This window comes from Balaenoptera borealis, assembly GCF_965194805.1.
Source record: "Balaenoptera borealis genome assembly, chromosome: 3".
NCBI classification, from domain to species: Eukaryota; Metazoa; Chordata; class Mammalia; order Artiodactyla; family Balaenopteridae; genus Balaenoptera; species Balaenoptera borealis.
The window spans coordinates 11066664-11084553 of record NC_138866.1 but is presented as its reverse complement, the minus strand read 5'-3'; the positions used below and the strand labels follow the sequence as shown (position 1 = coordinate 11084553).

General features: G+C 35.3%; 1 protein-coding gene and 1 long non-coding RNA gene across 5 annotated transcripts in view; one reads left to right on the top strand and one right to left on the bottom strand.

The window, feature by feature from the left end:
* Positions 1-17890, bottom strand: part of BTBD7 (BTB domain containing 7) — an 84545-nt gene that overhangs the window by 63134 nt on the left and 3521 nt on the right. The window lies entirely within an intron of this gene.
* Positions 661-9506, top strand: LOC309625313. Its single transcript, XR_014242454.1, has 2 exons — positions 661-2400; positions 2434-9506. It is a non-coding gene; the product is annotated as an uncharacterized lncRNA (long non-coding RNA).

Sequence of the window (17890 nt, the reverse complement as noted above, 5' to 3'; positions counted from 1 at the left end):
TCTCAGGGAAAAAAAAAAGTATAGATCACAGTGTGCATACAGTCTCAAATATGACTCTGTTGAGATGTTTCAAAATATATAAACAGTATTGTTTTAAAAAAAAAGCACCATGATCCATCAAAAAATTAAATGTAAAAACAAAAAAAATTAAATGTAGAATTACCATGTGATCCAGCAATTCCACCTCTGGCTATATAACCCCCCCAAAGAAAACAGGGACTCAAACAGGGTGGTACACCCAAAAGGTGGAATCAAACTAAATGTCCATCGACAGACAAACGGATGAACAAAGTATGGTATATATGTACAGTGGGATATTCAGCCTTAAAAATGAAGGAAATTCTGGGGCTTCCCTGGTGGCGCAGTGGTTGAGAGTCTGCCTGCTAATGCAGGGGACACGGGTTCGAGCCCTGGTCTGGGAAGATCCCACATGCCATGGAGCAACTAGGCCCATGAGCCACAACTACTGAGCCTGCGCGTCTGGAGCCTGTGCTCCGCAACAAGAGAGGCCGAGATAGTGAAGAGGCCCGCGCACCGCGATGAAGAGTGGCCCCCGCTTGCCGCAACTAGAGGAAGCCCTCGCGCAGAAACGAAGACCCAACACAGCCAAAAATAAATATAATAAATAAATAAATAAAAGATTACTATTAAAAAAAAAATGAAGGAAATTCTAATACATGCTACAACATGGATAAACCTTGAGGATATTATGTTAAGTGAAATGAGCCAGGCACAGAAGGACTAATGTTATATGATGCTACTTATATGAGGCATCTACAGTAGCTAAAATCACAGGGACAGAAAGAATAATGGAGGTTGCCAGGGACTGGGGAGTTAGTGTTTGATGGGTACAGAGTTTCCACTGGAGAAAATGAAAAGTTCTGGAGATGGATGGTGGTGATGGTTGCACAACAATGTGAATGTACACTTAAAACTGGTTAAAATGGTACATTTAACGTTATATGTATCTTTAATCATAATTTTTAAAAAGTAAATGGAAAAAAAGCCCCACTAAAAAAGCAATGACATGTGCTCCCCTTCTTTACATTCTTTTAATGACTGTAGCAGGAGTATCTTCTAACAGGGATATATAGTTTACAAAATGCTTTTCTACACATTGTCATTTTATTCTCACATTAAGTCTTCAATGTAGATAGGACAGGCTTCATTCTCTAATCTCTGAATTAGGTAGTTAAGGTAAAAGGATGAAGTGACTTATCCAAAGTAAAATATTAATATACAGTAAAATGGCAAAGCCAAAACCAGACACCAGTCATTCTGATCCCTAATTCAGTGTTTTTCCCCCTAAACAAGGAAGTACTTTAAAAGTCCTCAGTCCTATACCAACCTTTCTGATGGGAACAGCCATGTCTTCCTTATGCGTCTACATGTCTAACTACACTGTTGTTTTTGTCACAAGTCTTTTTTTTTAATAAATAAGTTTATTTTATCTATTTACTTTTGGCTGCGTTGGGTCCTCACTGTTGGTGAACAATAAAAAGTTTCTGGGGGCTTCCCTGGTTGCGCAGTGGTTGAGAATCTGCCTGCCAATGCAGGGGACACGGGTTCGAGCCCTGGTCTGGGAGGATCCCACATGCCGCGGAGCAACTAAGCCCGTGTGCCACAATTACTGAGCCTGCGCGTCTGGAGCCTATGCTCTGCAACAAGAGAGGCCACGATGAGAGGCCCGCACATCGCGATGAAGAGTGGCCCCCACTTGCCGCAACCAGAGAAAGCCCTTGCACAGAAATGAAGACCCAACACAGCCATAAATAAATAAATATATAAATAAACCCAAAGTTTAAAAAAAAAAAAAAACTGAAAATACAGTATGAATTCAACTTAAAAAAAAAAAAAGTTTCTGGATTGTGGATTATACTCCATAAATATCAAACCCCTTAGCATTCAAACACCAAAGACAAATATGACTATGCTTCTGTATTTTCACTCCTTCCAATCTATCACTTATTTTTTCCTCCTGTGCAGGAGATACTTTTGCAGCTTCTGTAATAAAGGACAGAAAAATATAACAAAAGTAGAGAGAATAGTAAGACAAAGCTCAACAGTTACCAAGTTTCAGTAATTACCAATTTGTGGCAGTCCTGTATCACTACATCCCAATCCACTCTCTACCCAATCTCTCTGGATTATTTTGAAGCAAACTCCAGATAGCATATTATTTCATCTGTAAATACTTCCTTATGAATTTCTAAAAGAAAGGATACAAAAGAGCAACTACAGTACCATTATCACATCTAAAATTATGAACAACAATCCCTTAATATGAACTTCCCAGGCAGTGCTGACATTTCCACCACTGGTTTATTTTTTCTTAGTTTGTTTGAATCAGGCCCATGCACTGTGACTGGACGACTATGTCTCTTAAATCTCCTTTAAAAGGTCCCTCCCAAAAAAAAAAAAAAAAAAAAAAAGGTCCCTCCCCAACCCTTTCCCCCTTGCAATTTTTTTTCCTTGTTGTTGTTGAAGAAATCAGGTTATATGGTAGTTTCCCATAGTCTGAATTTTGGCAAATGCATCACCATGATGCAGCCCTGTATTTACAGAAATTTATAGATCTAACAACTTAATCAGATTTAGTGTCATTTTTGTACTTTTAAAGTTTATTTTGTCAAGACTGCTTCACATGTGGTGATGTGTACTTCCAACAGTAGGTACCAAACGTCTACTTCTCATTCTCTAATATTAACAATTATCAGTAATCACCAACTAGAATCATTAATTCATTAGGGGCTGCAACATGGTGATATTCTATCACTCCTTCTTTATTCATTAGCTGGAATACTTCTGTAAGAGGAACTCATCAACTATTCAGTTGTTTGCACAGAAAGGTAAGAATAAATGATTCTTTACCTTTATTTACTAATTTTCAAAACAATTAACATCCTAGCATTCTCTAAAGATGATCAGCAAGTTAAAAAAATTATGTGTTCATGGATTTAAATATATTTGATGGGTTTCAATTATTTGTATTTATCCCAATTGAGGCTCAAATTGTCCCATATTTGGACAGTGGAAGCTTATTCAAATTGGTCCCTGAGATCACATATGACACAACACTACTTGTCTCTGAGAGCTTCTTTGCTTTCTAGGGTTATACCTTATTCTAGGCATATCTTGTATTTTTCTTACCTTAGACCTGTAATCAACCATCTCTTTAAAGGAGCCCTAATTCCTTTCAGTGAGAAATGGTATTTAGAAACCACAGTCTGGGTGCTAGGGGGTGCTGACTGCCTTTTTAGTACACAGAGTTAGGGAGTTTTCTACACATGTGTATTTAGATACATACACATATATCATGAGTGTATACTGATGCTTCCAATTCAAATTCAGGTTTAGAGAGTTTTTACTTAATCTCATTAACTTTACACGTGTTTCTCCTTTCTCACATGTCAAAACCCCATTCTCAACACTGCCTACATAATTGTTCATTTATTTTATCCCACAATACACACAAAATAGCCAAGAATTAAAATGTCAACACTATCATCAACATTACGATAAATGAAAATCTTTTTTTTTTGGCAATTCTTTTTTACCCTTAGGATATACCCAACTCAGGATATCCTATAAATTACTGTGTACGTAAGTCACTTGGAATAGTTTGCTCTGGGTGATTACATCACTAACTGGAAGCACACTTTTATTTCACTTTTGATTTTTAGGCACAGCATTTTTAATTAACTTTTGCTACATAATTCTGTAAAATGTTTAGATGAGTCTAAAGTCAAAACCACAAAATAAGATATATTCAAAGACTAGTTGCTCCCCCTGTCTACTTCAACCTAGTCTCTCCCTACCCCACAAGTAACTTTACTAATATTTTTTTTATATAATACTCCAAATTCCCTGTTTTCTGGCTACTATCCACTGGCTCCCTACTATGAGCAATACTGAAATTAGCTAGTATCTTCTTCCTCCTATCTCTCTCCTCCAGTATCTAATTTTAAGTAATATGTTTTAATTTACAGTTGATATCTATAATCTGTTAGCTTATTCTACTTTTCATATATTCTTCCTGCATATTTGGTAATTAAACTCTATCTACAGAATTAAACGATAAAGTGTTACATACTACACTGTTTCTCAATCTTAGTTCTACCAATAAAAATTTTATTTAATGTTCATCACCAATTTAAAACACCAGTTTAAGAGTGTTATTCAGAATACAAGTCCACAATTCCTTACCAGGGAGAAACTTTTGGAGCTAGATACATTCTAAAATTCAGACTCTTTTCCTTCTCTCTCTCTTTCTCTCATGCTCTCTCTCTTTTAAAAGAAAGTAATATGGTATATGAAACATTTACTGTATACTATGTAAACACACCCAGTGAGATTAGTCATATTACCCCATATTTTGCAATAAAATATATTAAACATTTAAACTAAGCTGTGTTAGTTCAGGTTAGGTTTTGTTGCCAAATGAATTCAGGTCACATCATTGTTTGCCATCAAGTGAGTCTCCCTAAAGAAATGGTTATCAGAACTCTTAGAATTTCAAATTATAAATAAGACATTGTGCACCTGTAATTAGTAGCTCAAGATCATGTATAAGAATAGTATTTTCCTTACCCATCCACCACCAATAAAAGGCAAGTCAGAAAACATTTTTGTTCATATTAAGCAAAGATATATTTTAAGTTGCATTATAAAATTAAGTTGTGTTACTGCAAATAGAGATTACTTGTTAGAGTTCTGCTTAGGAGAATCTTATTAAGCCCATGTGGGCTTCTTCTAACAGAACCTATTATAATTCAAAACAGCTGTCAGTCTCCTGCTGCTACTTTTTTTTTCCGATTAAAAATGTATTCTTAAAAGAATATTTTTAAAAGTACATCCCATTTCACCAGTTTATGCAACGTTCTTTTAAGGGTAACCATTAAAATTTTTTAAGCTAGAAAATGAGGGGAAAAATGTAGATAAATGAGGTGAGCCTGGTTCTTAGAACTCTGGCTACAGTGCAGATTCATATTGATACTATATATTCTTGGTATTCTTAATATTTCTAGTTATAAAATACTTCCTAAATAAAATACCTGCTTCATACATGCACATTCAGCATGGTCAGAAATATGTTATCTCTTAGTTTTTTAAACGATTTTTAAACGATAATCTTCAAGGAGTCATGAACAGCCTAGGAATAATCACTAGGGAAAACTAGCGATGATCATTCTAAATAGGATAAGAAAACCAAAACCAGTGAAAGAATCATTAAAAGAGATACTAAATTCTTCGAAATAATTTTAAACGTACATTTAATGTTAAACTTGAAAACTATTATGCATTCGGATGTCTGTTAAATGTAAACTTAATACCAATATTTAAGTAGGTTATCCAAGAATAGAAATGGCTAACATTTAGTGTAAATAGTCATTAAAAACAAAAAGTTAAAGTGAACCACGTTACAGATGTTTCACTGCTAGACATCAAACCACGTTACAGATGTTTCACTGCTAGACATTTGAATTAGTTTAAATTTAAGAACAATATTTTAGGGGGTTGTTTCCAAATTTCATGATTAGCTACAGGACTCCGTATTATTAACCTAATTATTTTTCTCCATACCCACACATTTCCTCTGCATAAAGAAGAGACCATTAGTTTTGTTGAATTTTAAACCCCTAAATAATTATTCAACGTTTATGTTTAATTATTAAATTTCTGATGAAAAGTCATTGTGCTCCTAAGAACATTTTCAGATGGGGTATCTAATTTGAATAGAAAACTAATCATACTATTTGGTGACAGTACACAAGCACCACCATCAAGCACTGTACATCCCCTTCCCTCTCTTAGTTTTACTGTTTTACAAGATTAAAATATGAGTTTATTTTCTTTATTGAAAATAGGAAAAAAATAATTTTTAGCATCTCTGTAATTTTTAGCTGTATTTCTTTCTCTCCCCAGAAGTGTTTTTGCCTTCTATTACTAGAGTTTGAAAAGTTGAGAGTTACACTGTTGACTCAAAAGCATTTTAAAGACTGTAGAACAGATCATAATATACAAAGAACAAGATACATGTTAAATTTTCTCTATCCTACCCACCCCATAACCTTAATGTTTCCCCATTCATTTATGAGAATTATACATTTGTTGTTTAAATTAAAAACAAAAAAACCAAAAAACCTACACAGGAGAGTATGACAAAAGGCAATTCCCTAATATCTGCCTCCCTTCCCACACAGACAACTAGTAACAATTTGATTTCTGCTTTTCTAGCATTTTTGACATAAATTAACTTTAAATAGTTTTAAGTAGGGATATTTAACAAAGAGTTCTGTAAAAAACTATTTTCATTTCATAATATACCAGGGATATAGAAACATGTGTACATACAAATTTTACTTTATCTTTTAAAGACTCCTAAATAGAACTGTACTGTATAAATATGCCATAGTTTATTTCACCAAAACGTACTGAGAATCATTTCCAATTTTTCAATATTATAAACAGTCCTGCAATCCTTTTACCTCTATCTTTAACCACTGTAAACTATGCCATTAGAATAAATATCAAGAAATAGTATTACTGGGACTTCCCTGGCGGTCCAGTGGTTAAGACTCTGTGCTTCCAACGCAGGGGGCACGGGTTTGATCCCTGTTCGGGGAACTAAGATCCCACATGCCGCTAGGTGCGGCCAAAAAAAAAAAAGAAATAGTATTACTGGATAAATGGGTATATATATTTCTAATTTGGAGATGTATTGGTCAGAAAAGTTGCAATTTACATTCCTATCAACTTTGCATGAGAACATCAAAACTCTGGTCATTATTAATCTTTGCCAATCTGATGGAGGAAAAAATGATCTCATGATTTTAATCTTCATTTAAAAAAAAAATTATAAGTGAAACTGAATCTCAATATATTTATTAGCCTCTGTGTTTCTTTATAATCTTTGCCCATTCTTCTATGTGGCTGCTCTTTTTATTAATTTGCGACACTTTTTATATTAATGTTAAAATATCAAGGGAGAATATTCATATTAGCCTTTTAAAACTATGATGGCTTTTGTCATAAATGTTTAAATTTTTTAAATAGTCACTTGTTTCCGTCTTTTCCTTTAGTAACGTCTGAGTTTCATGCTCCTTCCTGTAAACATTTTTACATCAGAAAACAGATTTCTATATACATATGTAAGTAGTTAGAACAATATACAAAAAAGTTCTCAATTTTTGTTGTCATCTCCAAATTAGATTATGTAGGTAAACACACTCTTCAACCACAGCAGAAAGCTGTCATTAGATAGTTAAAGAGTTTACAGCACAGTTATTATTAAGTAATTCAGTATGCTAATTTTAAAAAATTTATTAATTCCTAAATATGAAGATAATTTAATCATCTGGTGTTGCCTGGAAACAAGATGGATGTATTTTCCAGATTAACAGGAGGATGCTTTCCGGAAGAAGAAACTCAATTACTCCAATCTATTCAAATGTCGTTTGCTGAAGATATCCTGGGCATCCAGTGTCAGAACTGCAGGCGTCTTTCCCTCATCCTTCTCCTCTATATCAAACTGGTGCACCAATCCCACTGCTAATCACTTAGACTAAGTCACTATTTATTATCTCTCTTGAATTGTCACAAAAATCAATCTTGGTCTCTGCTTCCAGTCTAATTCATCTAGCACACCAACACTGAACTAATCTTCCTAACAGAGGTTCAATCAAGAATATACAATAAATACAAACTCCTAGCTACAAATCCTACCTATGTAAAGTATTTTACACTTTAAAGTATATCAGTATTTCCCAAAGTGTATTCTACACAACATCAGTCCTGCAAAATACAATGAAATGAGCCTTAAAAAAAAATCCTGGTTCGTTTGGGAAACACTGTTTACTATAGCCTAGTTTTGTAGAATTATTTATATTATTCATCAAGAATCTGAGTACCAATTATGTGTTCTATGCTAAGTGTTGAAGGTTATAGTTGTGAACAAAATAGTCTTGGTTTTCATGTTGCTTACAATCAAGTGAGAGAAATGGACATTTAAACAAATAATTACAAAAATAAAATCATACACTGAGATAAATGCCATGAAAGGCGTGGGCTGCTATGAGAAAGAATAAGTTGATTTATTGACATTAATAAGCCCACAAGACATAAAGAACACATACAGCATACAGAAGAAAGATCTTAAACATATACATAAATATAAATAGTACATAAACATAAATAATGCTTGAGGGACTTCCCTGGTGGTGCAGTGGATAAGACTCTGCGCTCCCAGTGCAGCAGACCCGGGTTCGATCCCTGGTCAGGGAACTAGATCCTACATGCATGCTGCAACTAAGAGTTCACATGCCACAACTAAGGAGCCCATGAGCCGCAACTAGGGAGCCTGCCTGCCGCAACCAACACCCAGTGCAACCAAATAATAAATAAATAAATAAATAAAGCTTGATATTATTTATTGACAGAGGTAGTAGTGATGTGATACTGGAGAGTTACAGCAGAATCAATAGTTTAGCAAATTCTAGGAAGAGCAAGAAGGCCAAGGTGGCTGACGCAGGGGAAGTAGGGAAGGGAGATAATGTAAGATGAGGCAAGACAGGTAGAGAGAGGTCAGGTCACACACATCACTGCAAAAGGCTGAGAGTCCTGCAGCTAAGTAACCTGTATAACTTTGCTTAATTCAGTATTGCTGAACTTTAATCTAAGAAAAACCAATAATAGGCCATGTCCAATGTTCCACAGAACATACTTTCAATCATATGATAGTAGTGGAGGTATAAAGTGAAGGTTTGCACTGGGTTAGTGTTGATACATTTTAAGAGAAAATGACACAATATGAAAGCTGAGTTTTTATTTATTTAAATTTTGAATTGAAAAATATCAAGCAGAAAAAAGTTAGCCACAGGAGGCCTGAAACTGCTATCCTTAGAAAGGCCTGCTTGAAAGGCTGGCCCTGGTTGGTCTTTGGGAACTTGGACTTTCCGTGTTTTTACCATTCCTTAACTGATAAGGACAGCTCACTGTACCTAAACTGTTTGTGCAAACAGTATGGTTTATGCTGCATATTTGCTTTCCTTCTGGGAGCCTGGAATTTTGATACATGTTAGGTAGTAGATGCCTGTGTGACCAGCCATCAGTAAAAACCCTAGGTGCCGAGTCTCTAATGAGCTTCCCTAGTAGACAATATTTCACTTGTGCTGTCACAAGTCAATGCTGGAGGAACTAAGTGTGACCCGTGTGACTCCACCTGAAGAGACCTCTTGGAAACTTGCACCTGTTTTTCTTTGGACTTAGCCTCATGTGTCTTTTTTCTTTGCTGATTTTGTTTTGTATCCTGTGCTGTAATAAATGATCTCCATGAGTATGACTATATGCTCTGTCAGGTGAGTCCTCCTAGTGAACCTGGGGATGTTCTTCGGGGTTTCAGTGCAAGAACAAGACAGAATACTGTGAAATGTCTCCCTCCACCTCTGTCTCCCAGTCTCCCAAAATGAAACTATATTGTTTTGGAATAAATATCTAGTTGGTATTCAGGTACAGGGCTCCTTCTTCTTCTTCTTTTTTTTTTAAATCTTAGAAGCAATTACCATAAAAAGCAGAATAGGGGTGACCTTTACGGTGGTTGTGATTGAGAAGAGGCATGAGTGGGGCTTTGAGCATGCTTCCACTGTTCTATTTCGTGACCATGGTGGTGTCAGCTTTAAAATAATTTGTTAAAAAAATAAGTTAAACTTAAATTTGTTTACTATGCTTCTTTGCATGTGTATTATTTCACAACAAAAAAAATGTTTTGTTGTAGCTGGTATGGCTTTGAAACTTGTCAGCTGAAGCCTCAAAACTAAATCCATTTCCTAAAGAAAAGGATATAAAAGAATGACCGGAAGGCTAAGTACTGAGGCACAGGAAATGCTTATAATTTGGTAGCTGAAAGAGAACAGAGTAAAGGAAAGCATGGAAAACACTAATCAGGCTGGGTAGTGACCAGAATAGGTTGCATGTAAGAAGTGGCATCTGAATGAGGTTTATTTCAAATTGAGAAGTCACCCCTTTCCTCTGTGCTACCGGAAAGTTTTGGATACACTTCAATTTCAGTACTTTCCACTCTGTAGGGGCAATTAATTGTTAAGATTTCTACATCCTCAAAGAGACTAAGTTCCTACATTACTGGGACTGTTTCCTTTTCCAGTAACTGTATTCCAAGTATCTTGAAGAGTGCCTGGCTCATAATGGGTCCTTAACAAATAAGGTGCTTAGAAATGCAGAATGAAACCAGAAAAGGCCCATATCAAAGAAACCATGAAAGGAGAGAATGTAAAGAATTCCATGAGCAGTTTTAAATTTTCTTCAGTTTTCTTCTCTTTCTCCTACTTTTAACAACCTTTCAGGTCATTACTGTTTTTACTAAATCCTTTCCACTCTACTGCTACCTCCTCATCATTGTTGCAACAACTATCTAAACACCAACTATGTGCAGGGCACTTAGCCAGGTAATGTCAGGGATACAAAGATGAGCTTACTGTCTAGTGCAGGACATATTCCAATACATAAATAACACAAAGCTGCAAGTGGAAGACAGAGAGAAAGAATAGGAACATGGCATGGAAGTTAGAGGACTAGAAAAGGCTTTAGTGATTAGAAAAGGCTTTCATGGAAAGATGACATCTGCTTTGGTTCTTGAAGGATGTTAGAATTTAAATAGGGAGAAACATAGGTAAGGGCATTTCAACAGAGAGAACAGCTTAAGAATTAATAGGTATATGAGGGACAACATACAAAGAAATGAGGCAAGAAAGGCAGGAGTTGACGAGATAAGAAAAAGTAAGAAAGAAGCAAAAATTATGCCATTGTCCAGTGAGTAGAGCTGATAAAGGAGACCAAAATGGAGCAGCCACAGATGTAAAGGAAAACCAGAAAAATGTGGTTTCATAGAACTGAAGAGAGGAAACTGAACTGGAAGTAAAATTGGAGTGAGCAAATGTTTTATAACTCTTTTCAAAAAAGACTGCAAAAGGTGCCAAGAAATGAGGCAGTAATAGAGAGGATGTGAAAGTCTGGAAAGGTGTGTGTATGAAAGAGAGGGAGATATTGTAACAAATGAGTAGGGATGATGCAGTAAAGCATCAGTTTTCAACTGGGTGACTCTGCTCCCCTGGAGACATTTGGCAATGCCTGGAGACATTTTTGGTTGCCATAACTAGGAGTGAAGAAGGGTACTACTGGAACCTAGTGAGTAGAGGCTGGGGATGCTGCTAAACATTTTGCAAGTACAGGACAGCGCCCCACAACAAAGAATTATCTGGTCCAACATGTCAGTAGTGTCAAAGTTGAGAAACCCTGTACCAGAGCATAGGGGATACGGAAGAGAGAATGATTAACCAAAGAAGCAAAGTCTTTGGTAAAGTGAGAACATTCATGGAGGAGGAAGACTTTTCTGGTTCTTTAACCTACTGACCCTGATGAGAGCATGAACCTGGAAGTAGCTTCAGGCATTACTTATTTGAAAAGTGTACTGAAATACAACATTCCAATTTCTCCCATCAACATGAACGACAAAGTGCATGCCTTAAATCATTATTTACCCTGTGACTATTCTATATAGATAAACCATTTATCTTTCGGGATACGATCAAGGTTTAAAATGTGGGTACTTTTACTTTTTTCTAAGTTCCATATATGTTCGGCAATCACATCCATTAAAAGGTTAATAGATATAAATGATCAGAGTGCATATACTAGTGTAATTTTATTTTTTAAAATCTCCCATGTACCATTTAGAAATGAGTTACAAATAATCTGTATTTTAACAGTTCATAGGGATACCATGTGAAAAGGAAGCCTAGAAAAGCACCAGTTTAAGATGCCAAGTAACATTGCTATAAAAGGATAAAATGAGTTAACAGTGATTATAAAAATGAGGCTGTAACTATCTTTGGTTATAAAGTGCAATATATTTCAAAGCCACAATGAACTTGATCATATAAATTTCACTTTGTATCATAAGCATGAAAAGACTATTTACTGACATGTATTATGTGAAAGGTACAAAGAGGAGTTTAATCACAAATTCTGCTCTCAAATAAGAGACAGTCACTCATTTAAACATTTTCTGAGCACCTATTATGTGCTGATAATAGGCACATGAGGATATAACAATGAACTAGATAGACATAATTTTTGCTTTTAAATTACTTAGGGACAAGCTGATAAATAGGCAGTTACAATGTAGAGGAAGCACAGATTAGTGAAGATGAACTCTGGAGCCAAACTGTCTAGGTTTGGATCCAGATCTGCCATTTATAAGCTTTGTGATCTTGGTCAAATTGTTTATCTTTTCTGTATCTGATAATATTTAAAAGTATTTACCTTATGGGGCTGTTGAGAAAGTGACATCTGAGATAAGATCTAAGACTGACAATAAGTGTGAACTTTTTTCTTGGTGAAGGTAATGGTGGGGAGGGGTTGGGATGCCAAAATAATACTCTAAAAGGCAGAGGAAACTGACTATGTGAAGGCCCAAGGAAAGAACAAAACCTGGCTCACTAAGGAAATTAAAGCAATTCTACATGCAGAGTTTAACAGGAAGGTATTTGGCAGTAATAAGGTATGAGCCCAGAGAAGCAACAGAGCCTAGATAACAAAAAGCCATATGATCCATGAAAGGGAGTTTGAACTTTATTCTAGAGAGTTTTTGTTACTTAAACCCACATACATACACATACACACACACACAAACCGACAGACTTTTTCTCATTCAAGAATTAATAAGCCTGTGCTGGGAAAACTGGACAGCTACATGTAAAAGAATGAAATTAGAACACTTCTTAACACCATACACAAAAATAAACTCAAAATGTATTAAAGACTTAATGTAAGGCCAGACACTATAAAACTCTTAGAGGAAAACATAGGCAGAACACTCTATGACATAAATCACAGCAAAATCCTTTTTGAATCACCTCCTACAGAAATGGAAATAAAAACAAAAATAAACAAATGGCACCTAATGAAACTTAAAAGCTTTTGCACAGCAAAGAAAACCATAAACAAGACAAAAAGACAACCCTCAGAATGGGAGAAAAGATTTGCAAAGGAAGCAACTGACAAAGAATTAATCTCCAAAATATACAAGCGGCTCATGCAGCTCAATATTAAAAGGAATGCCTGAGGGACTTCCCAAGGTGGTCCAGCAGTTAAGACTCCGCGCTCCCAATGCAGGGGGCCCAGGTTTGATCCCTGGTCAGGGAACTAGATCCCGCATGCCACAACTAAAGATTCTGTGTGCCATAACTAAAGATCCCATGTGCCACAAGGAAGACCCGGTGCAGCCAAATAAATATTTTTTAAAAAATAAAAAATAAAATAATCTCTGCTTAAAAAAAAAAAAAAAAAAGGAATGCCTGAGCATCTATGCTCAGAACACTATATTGTGTTTTCACATAGATTACCTTAATTAATCAAAGAACCCTAAAGAGGGTGACACTGTTCATTTTACAGATGTGGAAACTAAGGTACCAAGGGAACTAACAACTAGACATCAAAAGAAGGCTGTTCTTCATAGACAAATTTGTCTTTTCATACTCATCCCAACAGATGATTTTACAATTTCTAATGTGTACTGTATTCCTCCTTACCTTGTTTTAAAAATAACTACAAATTACTATGTCAAAGTTTTATTTGACTGAAGCCAACAAATGGTGAGGTACACCAAGTTAGGAATTTTAACTCTCCTTCCCTATCCTTCCTCCCTTGTCAGACTTTATCGTTGAAGCATGTGACAGAACTATGACTTCATAATTAAGGCTATAATGAGATTTCTCTGTCATAAGCTATTACTAACATTCACTACAAACTCATCTAGTTCTGCCACAAAGCTTTTTTCCTAACCAGAAAATTCTCATGTCTAGTCTCAAGCAAGCAAGAAATATTTTGGGAAAGTCTGAAGACAAGCATAATTAAGTCTTATGAAGCATGTTATGGAATTTTTCTCTAAAGAACAACTCACAAGTAAATTCCAGATAAAACAAATTAAATAAGTATAATTTCAGAATATAGGGAAAAAAAGACACTATACTTGAAATTCTTCTGGCATTCAGTCTCCCCCTAAAGAAGGAAGGAAACTGCACACTAACAACACAATTCATTATTGCTCCTTCCATGATTCCTGCTTTAAGTAGGTAAGAGTGTTCATAAAATTTAAGGAACTGTAGCCAGAAGAGACTGTCAAACTTTTTATCTAAGTGCATATTTTTAGAAAACAATTAAGGGCAAGCAAAGAACACTTTGCATGACTGGCCTAATTGATTTTTCCATCTCACTTTAGTTTTAAACTCAATAACGTACCTCATATTTATTAAAAAATTGTTTATAAAGCACTTATTCATGTTATTATTTCATCCTAACAACTCACTGAGTATCTATAATTTACCAGACACTGTGCTACATCCTACAGGCTTTGGCTCAAAGTACAAAGAGTTACATGGAGGAGTTAGACACACAAGCAACTGATGATAATATAGTAAATAAGGACTGGAAGAAAGGTCCAAAGTACTAAGGGAGTGAGTGTATGATTACTGGTAAAACTAACTTTTGAACTGGGTCTTGAAGAATAAAGACGACTGTAAGAATCAGGAGATTTCTGATGGCAAATAACCCCAAAGAATTGGCTTAAACAATAGGAATTTATTCACAAGGAGAAATTCCACGGTAGGGAAAGCCCCAGGCCCAGCACAATACGTGTCTAAAATAATGTTGTCATGCACCTACATTCATTCTACCTCTCTGTTCTGCCATCCTCAGGGCATGTTTCATCATCCCCTGTGGTCACAAGACAGCTGCCAGTGGCGACTGGGGCCACATGTTCTCTTGCTCACAAACAATAGGGGAAAAAATCCTCTCCCCCAGAAATAGAATGTCTCTTTCCTTTCTATCTAACTGGGACAAATAATAATTTACAGGGAAATGCCTTGAGCTGATTGGCTTGGAGTAATCAAAATCCACCGCTGAAATGGGTGATGAGTCATCTTCTCAGAGTCTCCTGGATGGCAAAGAACAGGAGAACTCCAAGCACTGGGATAAACACATGAAAAACAGAAGGAGAAGGAACAAGAAACAGCTTAGTATGACTAGAGTAATGGGAAATCTAACGTTAGACACAGTCTACAAACTGTTTTGAATTTGGACTTTATCCAATAGACAATGGGAAGTCAACACAAGTTTTTTGGGTAGGGAAGTAACATCCTCCAACTGCATTTTTTAAAAAGTGTGGTAGCAATACAGAGAACAGCCAGAGAAGGAGAGGAAAAGTGGGAGAACAAATGGCAGAGACTCCACTGGTAGGCTGTTCAATAAATAGTCCAGACTAGCAAGTAAGTGGTAACAGAGAGGGAAAGAATGGAATGAAAAATACAAGGTGGCAAAGCTGCTATGTAAAACACTGTGTGTGTGTGTGTTTTCCCTCTTACAGATGAGGAAAAATTAAGCCTCAGACAGGTAAAATGGATTGCTTAAGATTGCAAAACTATAAATAGTAATCAGAATCTGAATTGAGGTTTGATTCCCAGTCCAGTGTTCTGACACATCACAACTATGTCTAAAAACTCCAACAATGCTCAAAAAAGCAGATTTTTTTGAATCTTGTGATTTAAAGGATGTTGTGTATTGAATTAAAGTGATTTCTGTTTATTCCAACTTTAACGTAATGTTCATTATATGGATTTAATGTCAATTTATAAAACTTAGTACATTATATGTTTTTGAAGTTTCTACATTATTTGAGTTGGTAAGGATGCTGTGAAAGACTCAACTTGTAATGTCAAATTTAGACTGCCAAAATTTTAAAAATTAAAAGAACTGAAGCTTGCATTAAAAAATTTGAACTTGTTTTGTAAATAAACTAGGTACTGAATGTTTGAATTTCATTATAAATCTGAAGTTAGTAGGTACATGAAAAGTTTCCTTTAAATTATGCTTCCCTTTGAAATTTTGGATTCTGATAACCAACTTCCATTAGCATCAACTTAAAAAGAAAAATGTTGTCTCATCTTTAAAAAGATAATTGTTTTAGAAAAAGTCACTTGCCTGTTTCTTTTTAGAGTGGAGAAGTCTGATTTTGTTTTATTACCACTGTACCAAGACTGGGTTAAGAGGGAAGGTGGTTTAGAATAAACACTTTCTATAAAAGTTATAAACAATATATTTTTTAGCTTATTGGGTTAAATCTTAGTCTTCTGCTTTTAAACTCAATTAATAACTTTAATGAGCACCTATGTGCCTGGCACTATGCTAGATGCTGGGAATAGAGCTGGAAGCAAAATAGTACTACAGTTACTCAGGCATATATTTGTATGATTATTTGATTAGTGTCAGTCTTCCCCACTGAATAACTATAGCACTATTTTTTTCAGCCAGAACATAACTGCAAATGTACAAAGATGATGCTTAAAAAAAACAACTTGACAATAACATTCCACCAATGACACAAGAATTTTCTTTCACCAGGTAGAAACACAGCACCCATAACTGAATTTTTTTCTTAAAACATACCTGCTAAAACACTCAACAAACCAGGAATATAAGGAAACTAGCTCAACATAATAAAGGTTATGTATGGAAAATCCACAGCTAACATCATACTCAATGGTCAAAGACTGAAAGCTTTCCCTCTAAGATGAGGAACAAGACAAGGATGTGCATTTTCACCATTTCTATTCAATACAGTACTGGAAGTCCTAGCCAGAGCAATTAGGCAAGAAAAAGAAAGAAAAGTCATTCAAACTGGAAAAGAAGACATAAAATTATCTTTGTTAGAAAACAACCTTACCTTTATGTAGAAAATTCTAAAGATTACACACACACACACACACACCCCGTTAGAATAAATGAATTCAGTAAAGTTGCAGGATACAAAATCAACACACAAAAATGAGTTGTGTTTATACACTAACAATGAACAATCCGCAAAGGAAATTAAGAAATCAATCACGTTTACAATAGTACCAAAAACAATAAAATACTTGGGAGTAAACTTAACCAAGGAGATGAAAGAATTTTACACTGAAAACTACAAAATGTTGTGGGAAGAAATTAAACACAAATAAATGGAAAGACATCTGGTGTTTACGGACTGGAAGACTGGAAGAGATGTCAACACTACTCCAAACAATCTACAGATTCAGTGCAATCCCTATCAAAAAAATCCCAATGACATTTTTTGCAGAAATAGAAAAATCTATCCTAAAATTCATATGGAATCTCAAGGGACCCCAAATAGCCAAAACAATTTTGAAAAAGAACAATGTTGGAGGCCTCACACTTCTGATTTCAAAACCACTATAAAGCTAGAGTAATCAAAACAGTACGGTGACAGCACAAAGACAGACTTACAGACCAATGGAACAGAACAGATTTCAGAAATAAACCCTCGAATGTATGATCAAGTGATTTTCAACAAAGATGGCCAGACCATTCAATGGAAAAAAGACAGTCTTTTCAACAAATGGCATTGGAAAAACTGGATATCCACATGCAAAGACCTAAACATAAGACCTAAACATAAAACATGATTTTTTTGAGGGGAAAACTCTTAGAAGATTTTTAAAGGGGGAAAGCTTCATGACACTGGATTTGGCAATAATTTCTCAGATGTAACACCAAAAGTATAAGCAACAAAAGAAAAACTAGTTCAGTTAGACTTCATTAACATTAAAAACTTACCAAAAAAAACCTTTTGTGCATCAAAGTACACTCGACAGAGTGAAAAGGCAATGCATGGAATGGCAAAAATATTTGCAAATCATCTATCTGATAAGGGATTGGTATCCATAATACATAAAGAGCTCCTACAAGTAAACAACAACAACAAAAAACAACTAAATTAAAAAAATAGGCAAAGGACTTAAATAGATTATTTCTCCAAATT